Source organism: Gnatocerus cornutus, chromosome 3 (assembly GCF_029298725.1).
Source record: "Gnatocerus cornutus isolate USDA-ARS CGAHR chromosome 3, icGnaCorn1.1, whole genome shotgun sequence".
Lineage (NCBI taxonomy): Eukaryota > Metazoa > Arthropoda > Insecta > Coleoptera > Tenebrionidae > Gnatocerus > Gnatocerus cornutus.
Genome location: NC_142235.1, coordinates 1,913,944 through 1,932,859, shown reverse-complemented (window position 1 = coordinate 1,932,859; position 18,916 = coordinate 1,913,944).

Here is an 18,916-nt window from a genome sequence, read left to right as displayed (position 1 = left end):
TTTAATTGGCACTCTTTTTTTTTTTCATAATTTTTAAGATATTAATTTTCTTGATTCAGAAATGTGTAATATGTTCTACTTTTACAAAAAATATTTTTAAAAAATTATCAAAATTGAAAAAAAATTAGCAATATAAGTTGATAAAATCTAGGTGCATGGTGTCAAATAAAAGAATGCCGTTATTGTAATGAAAAAAAGCAGCAAATAACAGAAAGGATTGGCAATTTTTTTTGAAATTATTAATAACAAAAGACAATAATAATTACAAATCAGAAAAAACAACTACCTAATTTAATTAAAATACTGTTGAAACGCCATCCCCTTTTTTTTCATTGCACAATTGACACCTACGAGAAATGCATTGTGCATTGTAAGGTGTAGCCCCATCTTGTTGAAAGAAAACTTGTTCTTTCTGTTATTTGCTGCTTTTTTACATTACAATAACAATATTGTGTTATTTGACACCATGCACCTAGATTTTATTAACTTTTATTGTCTAAATTTTTTCATTTTTGATATTTTTTAAAAAATATTTTTTGTAAAAATAGAATATATTACACATTTCTGAATCAAGAAAATTAATTTCTTCCAAATTATGAAAAAAAAATATTAAGAAAGTTGAGTATCGCCCAAAAGATACTAAGACGTTTAGAAAATTTTTAAAATCATAAATCTATGGTAAATTAAAAACCATTTAATGTGTTTTTTAAATTTTTGAAATCGGTTCATAAATAAAAATTCTACAACGCCTGCCGATTTTTGAAAATCACCCTGAATAAAATTTGCTGTATTGTAGAATCGCAAGGTACATTTTCTCACGTTTAATTTGAAAAACAATGACAACAAACGTACTTTTATGTCTGTCGTAGTTTTCGAGAAATAAAGCACCAAAATTTCTGATTTTCAAAATTTTGGCTCTCTGGCAACAACTTAAAATTTTAATCGGCCATAATTATGTTATTTGTTAACGTACGTAAATTTTGAGCACAATTTTGGATTTTACGTACATTTTTGCGTAAAAACAGCCCCAATAAAGTAAATTTGCTTCACAAATAAGATACAAATTGACCAAAATATTTTTTTACGAGGTTTTTATGGGCTGATTTTTAAGAATCTTTTTTCAGTGTTTTTCGGTGATGCTTCTAAGTTAAATATTAATCAAAAGAGCAGCTCGAAATCCAGCCTTTGGCTCAGATTGACAAAACAAGTAGCTTACCAGAGGCGGTAAAAAAAAACAAAAAAATTATTTTTTTTCAGTTTTAGTCGGATTTTAAGATTTAAGAAAGGATTTTAAGCAGCCAATGCGCGACAAAAACATTGATCAAAATCGCATTTTTCTATCTGTCCTAGTTTCGATGATATTGAATAAGTAAATTTTTTCTTGATCTTAAAAATTAAAATTTCTAAGATTTGTCTATTTTGCTCCACAAACTTGCAATTTGATACAGGTAATATACAAACTATTAAGTATTCACGTTCGGTAGAAGTAACCAAATTTAGTAACTTTTACTAGGTGGCCCTCGGAATTCTGTAGATCTCTTTTTTCGTGAACCTCGCTTTTCCGTGGCGTTGGATTTTAATTTGAGATTGTTTATTTGATATACTATGATACAAAGATGGCCTCGGAAAAATTAGGTTTACAAAAAAAACGAGTTCTAAAGAATTCCGATGGCCACCTAGTTAATTGCATTTTGTCATTTAACATTTAACAAAGAAAGTGTTAAGATAACTTCATATTTTGTGGTTTTCGTTTTTTGAAACTCTGATAGAAATAATTACGCATGGCAAAATGTAGATTTTCCTGAAAATTTTAGAATCAAAAAAAGAATAAAAGGTTTTAAGGTTCTTAAACCAACGCGCTTCGCTATTAAAAATTTAACAGTACCACGCAGAAAATTCATAAATCAGACAGGCTTCGTTTTTCGTGGTTTCTGAGTCTATTGCAAATTCTATTACTCATACAATAAAAGAAGAAAAAATATAAAACACACGGTGTAGTCTCCCATTTGGGCACCACGTCATAGCAAGAAAAAAATATACAACAGAATCTCGCAAATTTATATAAATTGGTGAGTTTCTATGAATACAGGCGATTTCTGAGTTGGTGTCCTCTAAGCCATAAAATGAGGCAGTTGTAAATCAGTAATAATCATCTCCTAATTACCCAATTTACGATTTTCTTTTGTGAATGTGATGCGGTACGACTCTCGATCTTTGTTCAAAACATCTGATGACAGGGGTGGAAAAGGAAAACAACAAACCATCGACAATAGAGCAGCAGTTACAAAACTGGTCCAAAAAAGATTATAAAGAATAACAGAGTTCGCTCTCTTACTAAATTTCTATTTAATCAAAGAAATAAAAAAAATTATAAATAAATAGAATATTGACGTAGCCATGATGTTAACGGAGATGATTTAAGTTACAAAATTTGTCCAATCTTTTACGGTCGCTTTTGCGTTTGAGAAGCTCTGGTACCTGTCATGGATCCCAACCATTTTATGACTTAACAGAAATCGCCTGTAAATTCGTTAAATCGCAAATAAACATTGCATTTCAATATTCTCGATAATAAAAATTATTATACACTTTCGAGATTTTCGCTGTCATATTTAAAATGGACATACAGAAAAATGGTCGAGTCAAAAAACTTTAGAACATTTTGAGATGTGAGCAATAATTATAAAAGGGTTACAGTAATTTATATTTTGGGATCCATTGTTTGGAAACGACCTGTTTGTTTAAGTTTATTCATTTATAAATTGGTATTGACCAGGCGCTGAGTTCACCTAATTTTGTCGCTGATTGTCTTGTGATTTTGTCTAACTTCCCCTGATTTCCGTGTGATTTCGTCTAACTTTCCCTGATTTTTTTTTGATGTCGCGTCTAACTCCTGATTTTCTATTGATATCTTAATGATTTTCCCATATTGTCTGTCTGGTGATTTCTTATTGATAAGATGACTTGTCAAAAATGGCACACACTTAACTGCCTTTTATTTTCTCGCTAATTTCCCCTGATTTCCTTTTGATTTCGCCTAACTTCCCCTGATTTCCTTGTGATTTCGTCTGACAATCCCTGGTTTCCTATTGAATGCCCCTGATGTTCTAATAATTTTCCATCGATTTCGTCTAACTTTCTTTGTTTTTTTGTATTTCGTCAAAGCTTCCCTGATTTCGTAATGAATTCCTCTGATTCATAGTGATTTCCTAAGACTAACACACTGATTTTTCAGGAAGATTAATCCTAGAAGTTAATATTTTTCAAAAATGGCATACGACAAACTTCCCTTGATTTCCTTGTGTTTTCGATTAACATTCTCGGATTTTCCTGTAATTTCGTCCAAATTCCCCTGATTTTCTTGGGATTTCGTCTAATTTTCCCTGATTTCCTAGTGATTTTCTCTGATTTTCTAATGATTGGCCCCCGATGTTCTAATATTTTCTCCTGATTTTTAGTGATTTCCTCTAACTGCCCCTGATTTTCTAGTGATTCTCGAGTATTGATAAGCATACGCTGTTTGCAAAAAAGGTTTATTTGCGCTTTTTCTTGAACTCATGCAATCACACAATAGATTCTCAGTTTAAGAAGAAAAAATGCTGTTGATAATTTTTCATGAAATTCTCCAGTTACCTTTCAAAACATTCTTTTTTTACCGAAATAGGGACCTAAAAAACTCATATAGCTCACTCAAAGCAAATACTTGTATCCGAAACATGCGTGAAAAATCGTATTTTTTTGTAAATTGAGAGTACGGATCCGTAATTAATTAATGTCAGATTTTGTTTTCTTCACAGCTCGGACTGATTTTAATAAGTGCCGTTTCTCTCGAGAAAAACAATATTTTATGTATTTAAACATTGTTTAATTATAGACGTACTTTTTGGGGTATTTAAGGTTCTGTTTTTTTTTGTTAGATTAAAATAAAACGATTATCAGGATGTCCGGTCCCATTCTTCAGAGATTTCGCATTCTTCATTCCTTGTGAATTTATTGTTTTCTTCGAATTCATATTTATTTATCGGTTCATTTATAGTGAACATTATTTTAACAAATCCTTATATACCTCCTCCTTATCTCTGCTTGAACAGTGACTTTAAGTCTTAATTGGAGTACTCACTACACAATAGTACCAAACTACCAAATAGCAGATTTTGTTATTGATGAAAAACATCGGTAAAATGAGCCACCCAACTATCCCTGTCTGATGGTCGGTTTTTTTCTGGTGAGAAAGGGTGTGAAGTGGATGTCGGTACTTATAAATACTCATAAATAACAAAACTCAAGTACTGTGATGGTGTACTCCTTTTGTGTAATAAGTACGTTAATTAAATCATACACATTTGCATTTTTAGTCTCTCTAATATCTATTATTTACTGCTTTAGAACGATTAAATGTCGGCCGAGCCGTAAATGGTACTTACGTTTCGGGGTATTTATGATGAACGGTTCGTTTTTCTTTTTTTGTTAAACTACAATAAAACGACCATCAGGACTTTTTAATCCCTTGTTAATTTATTGTTTTAGTCAAATTCATATTTGTTTATCGCGACTATCGCTGTGTGATGGTCGTTTTTTTAATTGTGTGAAGGGGAATGGGGTGACGTCGATTTGGAACTAAGGATTTATTTGTAGATATGTTTTCTTCTCCCCGTGCCAAAATCACACGCTTGCAATAAAATTTCCATCGGTAACTGTTTCGAGAAATATTCCAATATGCGAGAAATTAATGAAAAATCGTATTGTTTCGAAACGCTATTGTTGTAGTAGGTCGGGAATGGATTAAAATTTAGAAAGCCGAAATTGATAACACGTTCGTTTCTTTGATTATGCTTTAAGTAATAAAGTCTTCGTCACCCGGAAGGGGCAGTCTGTTTACCACTTCAGATCCCAAGAACAGAGGTAAAAAATACTGGTCATAACACTCGGGCAATATTTGAAGCTCCGCTGTCAAATTACAGTTGCAGCAGGTACCAAATAGTGATTTTATGGCTTAATTGCAGTACTCACTATACAAAAGCATTAAACGGGTAAATTAGCAGATTCTTAAATTTTCTTATCTTTTACATCTTTTGTGTAATGAGTTCCCGCAATTACGCCTAACACACTTGAATTTTTTGTCTCTCTAATATCTACTGCCGCCGAACGATTAAAAATCGACCGAGTCGTAATAAAATTCGATACTCGTCGCGTTCATTTCATTTATCTGTTGTACTTTTGCATAAGTACCCCTAAAAAGAGCCTGTTAGATACTTGGTATTTATGCAAATTTTTATGCAGAGTGTCAACAAATGTTTGTCCATCAAATGATGATCTGTGATTAAACAATTAATTCGCGCTTGTAAAGAGGAGTTCCGAAACATGCTTCCAGATTTTCAAGTGTAAGTTTCGCGCATACATACCGAAAACACACCTTGATGGTCAAAGAGATCCTGTATTAAAAATAAGCCGAACTCGATTAAAGAAATCAATCTCTGCTAATGTTTTCTTGGTTGCTCGGACCGATTTAAATAAGTGCCTAGACAAAAAAAAACCGCTACCGTATATGTTGTGTATACAAAAAATCAGACCCTTTTCTAAAATGCTTACTGCATCTTTATAGTCTCTCTCGACTTAATGGTCATGGTTTTGTCCCCACGAACATTAAAGCATTTTGAAACATCTACCACGTCAGCAAAGCCGGACGAACGAAAACGACTTTTAAAAATTTATTTCTCGAAAACCAAACGGCCGAAAAGGACGAAAACCGGCCACTTTGTTAGTTTGGAAACTCGTCGATTTTTCTAGCGGGGCAAAAGGAGCGAGAATGGTACGGTTCGGGAGGAGATAATTTTGAAAGTACGTACACCGTCGAACTCGAACATCTCAACTTTTAGAGTGAGGGTTACCCTACACGTTTTAGTATAGAGTTAATTTTTAAGCTGTGTAAATTAGGTTATAACTTTTCTATTCTATATCTTATAAAACAGATGTCATTCAAATGACAGTTTTTGGTTTGTCATTAAAGCTCTTATTGGAAGCAAAAACAACAGCAAATATTTATTTTTAAAACCAAATAGAAGAAAATCATCAAAGCTCCGAATCAGATTCAACTAGTTCATCTTCTAAATCTGCCTCTTCTGTTAGTGTTATGATAATCGGTGGAATATTGTCTAGAGTTGCGTCCCCCATGTGTGCTGTCCAGTCTTGCTTAATTAATTTTTCGCAGTGTGAGACAAAGTTTTTCCAATTGTTTGGACTGCACTGCGAAATTGATTTCAGCCATAAATTTCGGACTTTGTTTCTTCCGACTTCTGCAGAAGTATGTTTATTGGAAAAGGTTTTGCACTGTGCCCATGCCAACTCTATCGGTTTATAATGACAATGGTACGGTGGCAGTCGTAACACTTGATGACCATTCTCAATGAAAATATTGTCAATTATATATGTATATTTTAGCCTGATTTTCAGGTTTAGGTGCAATGATTTTCCACAGTTGCTTTTTTGTCATAGACTGTGTAAAAGTAATACTATTTTGAGTTAACCATTCCTGCATTTCTGTTTTGCTTGTAGAAAACGTTGGCGGTTTATTCAAAACCATCGAATGATTCGGCGCGTTGTCCAAGACTATCACACATTTTCTTTGCAATTTTTGTAAGGCCGGCAGTAATTGATTTATTATTTCTTAAATAAATCACCACTGATTTTTTTGTGGTAATCCACACTATCTACTTTCGAATCTAACAGCAAGTCGCAACCCTCCAGAAATCCCAATGAACACTCCGCATTGTAAAATTGTAAATCTTTTTTCTTTGCTTTAATTTTGGATGGACAAGCTTTAATTTCCTCATCATGAACCCACGTTTTTATCATTGATCCGTTTTGGTAAATCCATGTTTCGTCTAAATATATAAAAATAAAATTTTGACAATCTTCTTGTAAATGAAGGTATTTTCTAAGAAATTTAATTTTGGCCGCAACAATGTGTTTTTGTTCGCACAGAACTTTTCTTCCATTAATCTTTTTGTATTTATAACCCATACATTTTATAATTTTAAATAAAGTCGTTCCTCCGCCGGTGTATTCCAATTCAGATTTTGCAAAATTTAGAAGATTATCAATAGTAAAATGCTCATGCTCACACAGACAAACACATAAAAATAAAAATATGACTTTTCTTTGCATTCCATCCAACTTCAGCGATCCTCAACTTCTCATAGAAATAAGAAAACTGTAGATTCTAAAATATTTTTATGTTCGAAGTTAAACTTAGAGCTAGTTTTATAATCATCGCTTAAAGACATGGTAAAGCCTTAACTTAATAAAAATTTACATTTTAGTACTAAAAATTTGATAGAACACGGAGAAACCGGAATACACAACTCTGCAGATCTAAAAACATCTTTTAAGACTTTGCACTTCCAAATTGTCATTTTACCCTCATTCCAAGACGGTGGTTTATGGCTATATCCTGAGTAAATTCAAATCTCAAAGGTCTCAAACTAGACGAGAACATTACTAATAAAATTTTCTTGTTCTTAATGCTCCAAGTAGACCAATTCAATTTTTTCAGACTGAAATATTAACAGTGCTTTATTGAGTTAGTTTCGTAGTTTTCTCACCTCATCTTCGATGCTTTGTCCGAGTGAAACTATCATGCAACAAGAAGACATGGAAATACGTGCGTACGAAACAAATCGGAAAAGAGCAATCGTGCGAAACTCGTAAGTTAGCTGAAAGAGAAAAATGCAGTAAAAAAAAAGGACGTGGTTTGTACCTTAAGGAAAGCCAGAGCTGTGCTTAAACAGATACTACACGCTCCCAAAGCAAATTGTACTATTAAACTACTTATTGTTTTCAACGTTTGTACCTTAAAACTGTTCAAACGGTATTAGAAGTAATGTACCGAGAAAGTCGTACCTGAGAAATTCGCACTGTCTTTTAATGAAAAATTGTAACCTTATTTATCGCTTTTTGTGCTTCGTCCCACAATTGCGAGGGGTCTTCAACTTCAATAAAAGCATTTAACATGTAAGCTTGAAATTTAAAAGTTTTAGTAATATAAGCAAATTGAAATATATGGGCTGTTCCAATGTGGCCAATGAATAAGTATAATTTTAACAACATTTCGAAAAATAGTGAGTTTTCTGGTTTCAGTATGGTAGCACTGATAACTATTTCTATGTCGTTTTCAATCGGATAAACCATCAGTACTATCCAGATGCAGGCGAAAATAAACCAACCAACAACATAAATTGTAACGTAAATTTCGCTTTTTTTCTTATTTGAAGTTCAACTTCCTTACCAGCGGTGTTTATCTCCCAGAGATCTAATGAATCCATCACGTCGTCGATCAGAGGGTTCTTCTTCAAATTCACGATAATGGCGAATATGTACTGAAATTTTAGTGAAACTTTGAAAATTAATTTAGTTGAGTTTACCCATATGTTGCTTAAAAGTGTAGATCCATATCTATGAAGCTCCAACTTGTTCGGATTTGAGCATTGGAAAATTGATAGGACGAGAAAGTACACAAGTGAGATTTTCAGAAGTCATTTTAAAACGGGATTTTGGTCGATTTTGTAGCTATGAATGTACAAATCGCAGCGGATCTGTCGCCAAAAAAAATGTAATGAAATTTATGATAGTAGATGAGCCATTGCTTCGTGTTTTATACAATATTTTCTAATTTAGCAATGAAAACGCAAAATAATGATTTTACATTATCTTTTGACAAGTTTTCAGCCCTTTTTCACAAAATTTTCCCGATTATTTTTGCACCATGCCTTTGCATAAAATGTTTTGTGCGCCTCCTTCATTTTTCATGGTATTTGTGATACTCATTTGCGGCAAGAAAATCATCTTTTGAATGTCTAGGGAGTCAAACGTGACATTTCAAATAGTTGGTTTAATTTAGCAAGTTGGCATCGCTGCATAAATGTTAATTGTGTCAATTTGTGTGTCTATTTGGAGGCCAATGAAAATATAAAGGTAAACTATTTAAGCAAAGATACCACAAAAATTTGCTGAAACACATTTGAATTTAAGTTAATTTTCAATCGTTTGATTTGAATGGGGTGCTACCAACCTATTTCCTAACTGATGAAATTCCCTTAAATGAGGGAATGATGTTTCAAATTCAAACCAAAAGTCAAAATAAATAACTATTAATAATTGTAGGCGCACAAAATTTCGTGTTTGACACGGGTAGAAAATATTTTGGAAATGCTCGGAAATTGAAATCTTTGCCCTCTTCCTTACATTTCCAAAAAAAACATTTTCTAGTCTAGTAAAACAAATAACTATTTTAAGTAACTAATTCACTTGAACGCAAAATTATTGCACAGAAATAGCTAATTTTGGCATTAAACTTTAACTTTTCAGTCATCATATCTCGGAAAATTGAAGACATGGATTTTTTTTAACATTTTTCTGGTGATCTATGGCATTGTTTGATGATACAGTGGTGGTGGTGCGCTATTTTTTCGGACACCATGTAATTATATTTTTTAATTATTGTTAGTACATTCCCAAAAATGTGAGAAAAAAAGTAGACATAAGCAAGTTTGGTATTGAGATAAAATCCAAAGAAAAAACGATGACAAGTAACATTTTGATAGAAATTAAAACAAAAAAAATAAGGGTAATAAGCCCTTTCTAAATATGAACTCAAAAGACTAGAAGAAACTTTGACGTGGCAGATTTTATTGACAAAACATAACTCATAAGAACAAATGTTTACAGTGAAGTATTAAGCATTTTATAAAACACGGAAACCATAGTATACACAATTCTGCAGACATTAAAACGTCTTTCAAAAATTTTTATCTTTAAGTCTTCATTTTACCTTCATTCCTAGTTGATGGTTTATGGCGATTTCGTTTGTAAATTCCAATCTTAGTGGCTTCAAAGAACCCGACAAAATTACCAATAACATTTTCTGATTTTTTATGCTCCAACTGATCCAGTTTGATTCGATAAACTTGAGAAAAGTTTTTTCGGACTGAAATGTACATTGCTTCATTTAGGCTTCTATTTTGTAAATTGGTCGATATGATTTCGATATCGTTATTTAACGAGAATCGTTATTTTGGTATATCGACTGTATTTCGAGTTTTGTTTAGAAGTGAATTTTATATTGACAACCGTTATCAAATAAAGTCGAAATGAAAATAACGATATGCCCAATGTTTTTAAATCGCTAATATGCGAAAGCAGCCAATAAGAGAATTGATTTCAAAAATCAAAATTGTGATGGTGGTGTCATTTTAAAATTTGACGTTTTTCAAATTCACTTGCGTTGTGGTTTGTTGTGGTGAAAACAAATTATTATTAGATCAATAATTATGGCTAAAAAGCGTTTGGGGAAAACCACCCATCAACAGTTTTCACTGTATTTAGATGAGATGCAGGCAAATGAGCCATTTCGTTTGAATAAGTTTGATGCCAGCCAGCCCGACGTTATAGAAAAAAGTTGGGAAAATTTATGTTTGAAACTGAACAGCTCTGGAGGTCCTCAACGGAATATGGGACAATGGAAGAAGGTGTTCGTAGACTGGAAGTGTAACATAAGAAAAAAAGCAAGAAAATTAAAAGCTTCATACAGCCAAACAAGAGGTGGCGAAGCCGAAAGAAACTTAACCGAGATCGAAAGATCGATTAATTTGACTGGGAAGGTAGCAGTCACAGGTTTAGATCTAAAAGAATGTGGTAACGAATCTGACTTAGAATCTGTTGGAAGTAAAACAGACTCCTCAATGCCCATAGAAAATAACGAGGAAAACAATGAAAACCAAATTTCAACAGCGAAAAATAAAGAAGTGGGTTTAAATTTGAAGCAAAAAGAATTATTTCCATTGTTAGAAGAAAAAAAAACAACAACAGCCAGACATACTAGAACCCCTATGAAGAATAAAGGTATACAAACAAATTTCACGTTTAAAAATTATTTTTTTTTTTAGTTCGAAAATCAACATTTGCGACAGGAGGTCTTCGAAAACCTTTGCAAAACATTCTAGAAAAGACAAGTCAAGAAGCGATTATCCTGCAAAACATTGAAAAATCGCTGGAGGAATTGGTGGTATTAAAGAGGCGAGAAGTTTTGCTTCAAGAGACAAAACTCCGATTAAAATACAATGTAACGGTAGAAACTATTAATTAACATTAACATTTCATTTATCTAATTTATTTTCTTGTATTTTTGTTTGAACAATAAATAATGTCCGTTAAAGTGATGTTGTATTATGTTATTTCGAATTTGGCGACCCTGATGAAGCAGATTCCCTTCTACTTCTTGTACATTAACAACGTCACCCTCTTCGTACTCAATAACAATGTCGTCATCCACAATATTTCCTTGTTTAAGTATATTATGCAGTATTGCACAACTATATATTATTTTTGCCGCAAAGATTGGTGAGTAATGCAGCACTCTATCCTTTCGCAAACATCTAAAATATGCCTTTATAGTGCCTATGCAGTACTCTATGCAATTGCGAGCTGTTTTGTGTGCTTCAGAGCCTTCAGGAGTATTGGGTAATGCACCCACTATTGGTGTCATTAGGTAAGGCTCCAAGGGATAGCTAGAGTCACCAAGCAACCATGTAGATCTATCGCCTTCTTCGTACCTTCGCTGCAAAGATATTTTAGCACTACTCATCATGTAGACAGCAGCATCGTGTACAGAGCCAGGAAATCTGGCGTTGATACTCAAAATTTTTAAATTTGCGTCACATACTATTATAACGTTCAAAGAATGGAAATTTTTTCGATTGATAAATACATTTCCAGGATTTTCAGTTTCGTTTCCGGGAGGAGGAACAATAGCAATGAAAGTTCCATCTATACATCCAGTTATTCCCGGAAAGTGAAATTTTTCAAAAAAACCTTGTTTGACTGCAAGTACTTCATTTAAATCTCTTGGAAATCTTATATACCGATTTGTAAAAAATTCGACCATAATATTAACAACTTCGTGAATTGATTTGCTAACAGCTGCTTGTGATATACTAATATGTTGATCTTTACCGACGGATTTTTGATAACTCCCGTGTGCAAAAAAGTGCAAGGCTGCCATAAATCTATTTATAGGAGGGATTTTTGTTCTTCTTTCTCCTATCTCAAAGAAGGGTTGCATCTCTAGAGCTAAATTCCTAGCAGCTTCTCTGCTAAGACGATAATGTTTCCTAAATTGTTCTTCGGGCAAGAAAAATGGATCGTTAATGTCCCTTAACAGTCGATTCATGATTCGGCTATGCCGTCTAAAAAAGATTTTCGCCGTTTTAAACTTATAAAATAAGACAAACACATACCTTCGTTCTAGTTCATTCAACAACTCCTGAAATTCAACTGCTCGAAACATTTTTCACTTTTTTAACAAAGTTGTAGACATACATTTGACAGAAAACACAAAATCGATATATGCTACTATCAAAAACCTGTCGTTATATATCGATCAATTTGGTCAGGTCTCATCGTTATTATTCTATCGAAATTTACATACAAAATTAGTTTTTCGCAAAAAATCGTTATCATTTCGATTTTTGGTTTATAGCGATATCGTTATTAGTTACAAAATAGACGTCTTAGAGGTCTATTTTGTAACTCATAACGATCTCGCTAAAGCATCGTTAACTTACGATAATCGTTCCTATAACGATTTTGGTACCTAGACCAATTTTGTAAGATGTATCGTCTCGTTAAATAGCGATCTTATCGTTAGAATGTCATTGTTCCAAAACGATAGGCCCTAGTTTATCGCTCAAAGTGTTAAAAAACGTTAGATGAGAATGGAAAGAAACATTTTAGCGCAAATATTAGCGGAACTAGAGAGAAGGTAAGTGTAATAATGTATGTTTTGATTTGGTTGTTATAATTATTTTATTTTAGGGAAAGAGTTAGAAATTTGTCACGACTTTTGAGAGACATAAATGACCATTTCTTCATTCCAGCAGAAACTTTTAGGAGAACCTACCGGCTATCAAGAGAAGCGGCGAGAGATGTATTCCAAGAAATATTGCCGCGAATGGAACTAGGAAGAAGAACAACAAAGACTCCTTCAGTTGTCAGATTTATGCTCTCACTACACTTCTTTGCCCAAGGAAGTTACCAAAAATCTGTAAGCAAAGACCAACACTGTCCAGTCTCGCAGAGTGTGGTAAGCAAATCTCTGAAGGAGGTCACAAATCTTTTAATGGAAATTGCTCCAAGATATGTACAGTTTCCTAGAAATGTACAAGAGATTGTTGCTGTGAAAGCGGGATTTTACGAAAAGTTTGGATTTCCCGGTGTAGTAGGATGCATTGACGGGACCCATATTCTGATTGCTCCTCCTCCCGCAGAACATCCTATCCATCCTGGCAGAGTATACGTAAATAGAAAGAATACTCATTCAATAAACTGCCAGCTGATATGCGACTCAAATTTAAAAAATTTAAACTTCAATGCTCGCTTTCCTGGATCGGTTCATGATAGTGCAATTTGGATGATGAGTGGCGCTAAGGAAATTATGAGAAACAATTATATGCAAGGCGATAGAACAACATGGCTTTTAGGAGATTCGGGATATCCTTTAGTCCCGTTTCTGTTGAATCTGATTATTGGAGCTGAAAATAATACCCCAGAGGGCCGATACAACAGGGCACATACTCGTACGAGAAATTGTGTTGAACGTTGTATTGGTATGTTAAAGTCATACTTTCGGTGCTTGCACAAAGACAGAGTTCTGCATTACTCACCAGAAGTTGCAGGAAAAATTATATCCTCATGCGTTGTTTTACATAATATCTTGCGCATCAGAAATATCGAAAATGACGACATCAACATTGTCTATGACGATGAGAATAATGAGAATGACGAACTTCAACATGAGGAAGACAATTTACTTCACGAAGGGCGTATCACAAGAAATAATTTAATAAGACATCATTTTCAATAATGTATTTATTAATATATTTTTTCATTACGTTACATTAAAAGTCAAAAACTACATCCGAATATTTTAATTTTAATTCTATTTCTTTTAGAAGCACTTCTCGTTTTTTCAAGGCAACTAATTCTTTTAAACTATTATTTATTTCAATTAAATTGGTATCATTTTTTTCCACAATGGATTTTAATGAAGAGGTCAATGTGGAATGTTTATTTGGAAGTTTTTTGGGAGCGGGTTTCATTCTGGAAGTCGAAGGGAGTGGCTCGGCAGAGTGTGTTGTTAAAGCCGACAACGCAGGAAGTTTTGGTTCAACAGGATTAGGGTCTACACTGATATCAGATTCCTCATCACCTAGGGCTTTGGTAAAACAAATGATTAAAAAACGAAAAAGAGCTGTTATATCTCTTTGGGATCAAATTTTGAATCAATCGGTTCTCATACTTACATTGCGGTACACCTAATTCTGATACAGCTTCCAATCCTGCTACAACAATTTTTCCGGTTATACCTAGAAGTCGTTGCTCTAGGTCTGTCAAACTCGCAGCAGCTTCCCCACCTCCAGTTCCTCTTTCGTACAATCGTAAGTTCCGTGCCTTCTTCCGAACATTAAATTTCCAATCGGCAAATCTCTAGAACCACCAGTAACATTTTTTTAAATATGTAGTGTTCAAATGACTAATTACACAACCTCCCTCCACTGCTTAACACTTTTCTGTGGTCCCCCCATTGAATTCAGCTTTTCCGCTAACGCGTTCCACATCTCTTCTAAAATGTCTGGCTTGTCTGCCATAAATTTCTGTGTCCTAAAAGTAGCGTTTCCTTCCAACTCTTCAACATATAGTTGATATTGCTGTTGGGTTGTGCGTTGGGCCCTTTTGCGTTTATCTATAATCCCGTTAACCTATGGAAACTGTATTTCGCGTCAGTATGATAATTTTTATGTTTTTCATTCATAATCAATGAATACTTACATCTTTACGCTACCAAATTTTAACCGGTAAAACACTGTCAACCACTGTCAACTATCAATAATCACGTGTCAAAACAAATTCAAATACTACCAAACCTAAAAACGTTAGATTCATCGTTATGTTAACGATGTCAAGACTTTACGATTACGATAGTGTTTATGAAATTAAAAAATGTTACAATCTCGCTAAATTGATTTTACGATTGCTTCTAACGATAATTGTTTAGGAACGAGATCGTTCTGGAGCGATTATTTACAAAATAACTCTCTAATTTGTTCTGCCAATTCTTAAAAAACAAAATTTTCTACTTTGAGTTCTCTTATACAAGGTGTTTATAAATGTTTCTAGCATCAAGGGTGGCTCTAAAATTCCTGCCGTGCACTATTTTGCCGCTTTGTTTTCATATTGAATATAACTATCTTGAAAATTATTTATGATGTAACTTACATTCATGACGTTTCAGTTACAGTTTTGGTCCAAGTTTTTAATTTTCAGGTTTTAAATCACAGCTCAGCTAGAACAGTTTATTTCTCAAAATTTACTTTGCTATATGTTTGAGGTTAACTGCAAATGTCAGTTGAAAACTCGAAACCCGCATTTGTAATAAGCGGCAATTTTTTTTATTTCATAGCCACCCTTGATGTTCGAAACATTTATAAACACCTTGTAGATACCTATAAACGACTCCAAATTGAGTACTCTAATGGACCTATTAAAACGGCAAATTCGAAATTAGTTACTTACAGTCGCGTGTGGTAACTTAAATTTTATAGCGTGAAATCAGTTTGAAGCACGACGGCGTAGCCGGAGTGCTTTAATGATTGAGCGGTGTAAAATGATTAACGCACAAGAGTTGTATTAAACTTTTTGGCCGAAAAACTGTAATATAAATAATTGGGTTTTTCAAAATTCATGAGAACTGTCACATCTGACAATATAAATACAATGTTGCAGGCGATTTTTCATTGCAGGAAGAGTTATGAGAAACAGAATTATAAATAATTATTTTTAATGTTTGAAAATACATATCTACTAATGAACAGATGTTTTTATTATCAAAACTATTTAACAGCTGCATATTTAAAAATCGAAATTAGGGCGACGCATGATGGAACAAGAGCATTGATTTTCCTTAACTGTTTCAAATAATTATCTCGACAGACATAAAGTTACGCTGAAATTTTGTCTTTTTGGAGTTTTTATGTATATAAGCAGGAATTAGACTTTCTTGTACATTCTTTACGTTGTCCATAATGATTTCATCCGTCACCTTTTGACCATTTTTGGTATAGCACAGAAATCGTTAATTTTGGCATTAAATTTTTACTTTTCAATCCAAAATATTTCGAAAAATTGTAGACATAGATTTTTTAACATTTTTCCGGTGATCTATGGCATTGTCTGATGATACAGTATCACGGTGGTGTGAGACTTTCCAGACATCCTGTATAGTATAGCATTTAACATAGTAAAAGCAATTTGCTTAAATAGTTTTCGAGTAATCGTGTTTGAAAAAATGCATTGAATTTGCTCTATACTGAAATTTGTTCGAGATCCTCTTAGATAGTATTCATTTATTTATTATTCTGTGAACGATTCCTCTTTCAGGCTTGATGTTTTATCTGTCAAACAATATACTGATATGCTCAGAAACATGAAAAAGGTAGACATAAGAAAGTTTGGTATTGAGATAAAATCCAACGGGAAAACAAGGAAAAGTAACACTTTTTAAAGAAAAAAATGATTTTTCGAAAATATGAACTAAAGAGAAACTTTCACGTGGCAGATCTTATTGTAACATACAATCAAGTCAGAAACCGTATAAATAATCTAAAAAATTCTGAAAGTAAAGACATTTATGGAGTAAATACAGACTTAATAAAAAAAATTAAAAACACGATTATTCTGCCTATAACAAAACTAATCAACCTCTGCATTTCTGATAATAACTTTCCTGACTGTTTAAAACAGTCGGTAATAATACCAGTTCGTAAAAAAAATGATCCCGATGACTGCAACAATTTTCGCCCTATTTCACTACTGCCAATAATCTCAAAAATTTACGAAAAACTGTTGATGTCGCAAATTGTGGAATACTTTGAAATAAACAATCTGTTTACAAAAAGTCAGTTCGGGTTTAGACATGGTACATCCACATCCGATGCAATAGTTGCCTTGGTAAATAATTTAGTTACAAGCCTAGAAAACAATAATTTATTATAAAGCAATGTTTTTAGATTTATCTAAAGCTTTCGACACTGTGTCCCACTCCATACTTTTAAAAAAACTTGATGACTATAAGTTTTGTACAAATAGTATTTCATTGATCAATTCTTATTTAAGCAATAGATCCCAAAAGGTTAAATTTAATGATCAAATTTCAGACACGCTGAAACTGAGCCATGGTGTCCCACAAGGGTCAATATTAGGCCCAATACTATTTCTAATTTACATTAACGATTTACCAAACTATATTCCGGAAGCCGATTTTCTCCTTTATGCAGATGATACTAACATAGGTAGCTCAGAAAAATCCCTAGAAAAATTAGACTCTAACATTAAGCAATTCTACTCTAAAGCTCAACAATGGCTGGTAACAAATAAATTAGACCTAAATACAGATAAAACAGTTAGTATGGTTTTCACCTTAAATAGATCGCAGCGAACAAACAATAACTCCGAATTTGTCAAATTTTTAGGTGTTTGTGTGGAACCATCTTTAAGATGGCACAAACATGTTGAGATGATCGCAAACAAACTGTGTAAAACAATATACATGCTACGCCATCTCTCTAAGGTTGTTTCTATACAAACCCTAAAAACAGCTTACTTTGCCCTTTTTCAATCACACATTCAATATTGTATCATTATATGGGGACACTCACCGGATGCCAAAAGGATATTCAAATTACAACGCCGAGCGTTAAGAGTTATAGGAAAAATACAATATCGAGCAGAGTGTAAAAACTCTTCCAAGAACTACAAATTTTAACAGTACCATGCATATTTATACAAGAAACATTAAAATATTTTTTTCACAATAAAGAACAATATAAAAAATTAAAATCCTTTCATAGTTACAATACAAGGCGAAGTGAGATTGAGATTGAGATTTGAGACTTACTAGATCCAGATGTGGAAATAACTATTATTGCATAAAATTCTATAACGCTCTGCCACATGCATTTAGATGTCAACAGTATCAAACAGTTTTAAAACAACTAAAAAAATACTTGATTAGCAAATCATTCTACTCAATTGAGGAATTTATTAAAAATAAGTTCGACGATATCTGTAATTAAATAGAAACCCAAATTGACGTGTGTAAAAATGTATTTATAACATCAATAAACATTATTATTATTATTATTATTATTATTATTATTATTGACAAAACTTATAACTCATTAGAACAAATTTTTACATTGAAGTATTAAACACTTGATAAAACACGGAAATTGTAGTATACAGCACTCTGCAGAACTAAAAACGTCAATCAAAACTTTTTACCTTCAACTTATCATTTTACCCTCATTCCTAGTCGATGGTTCACGGCGACATCGTTTGTAACTTCAAGTGTTAGAGATTTTAAACTACACGACAAGATTACCAACAACATTTTCTGATTTTTTATGCTCCAACTAGACCAGTTTAATTCTATGAACTTGAGAAAAATTTTTTCAGACTGAAATGTACATTGCTTCATTTAGTTAATTTTATACCTATGGTATTCTTACGTCATCTTCGATCTTTTGTCCGAGGAAAATACCAATCAAAAACGCAGACAGTGTAATAAAAGTGTACACAATAAATCGTAAAAGAAGAATCATGTGAAATGTGTAAGTGAGCTGAAAGAACATCGATAAAACAGACAAATAAGTTGACTTGGTTTGTACCTCAAGAAAAGCTAATGCTAAGCTTAAAAAAACACTGCCCCCTACAAATAAAAAAGGAATTATAAAACCTCTTATTGCTTTCAACGTTTGTGCTCTGAAACTGTACAAACGGTATTCAAAGTAGTGTATTGAAAGATTCG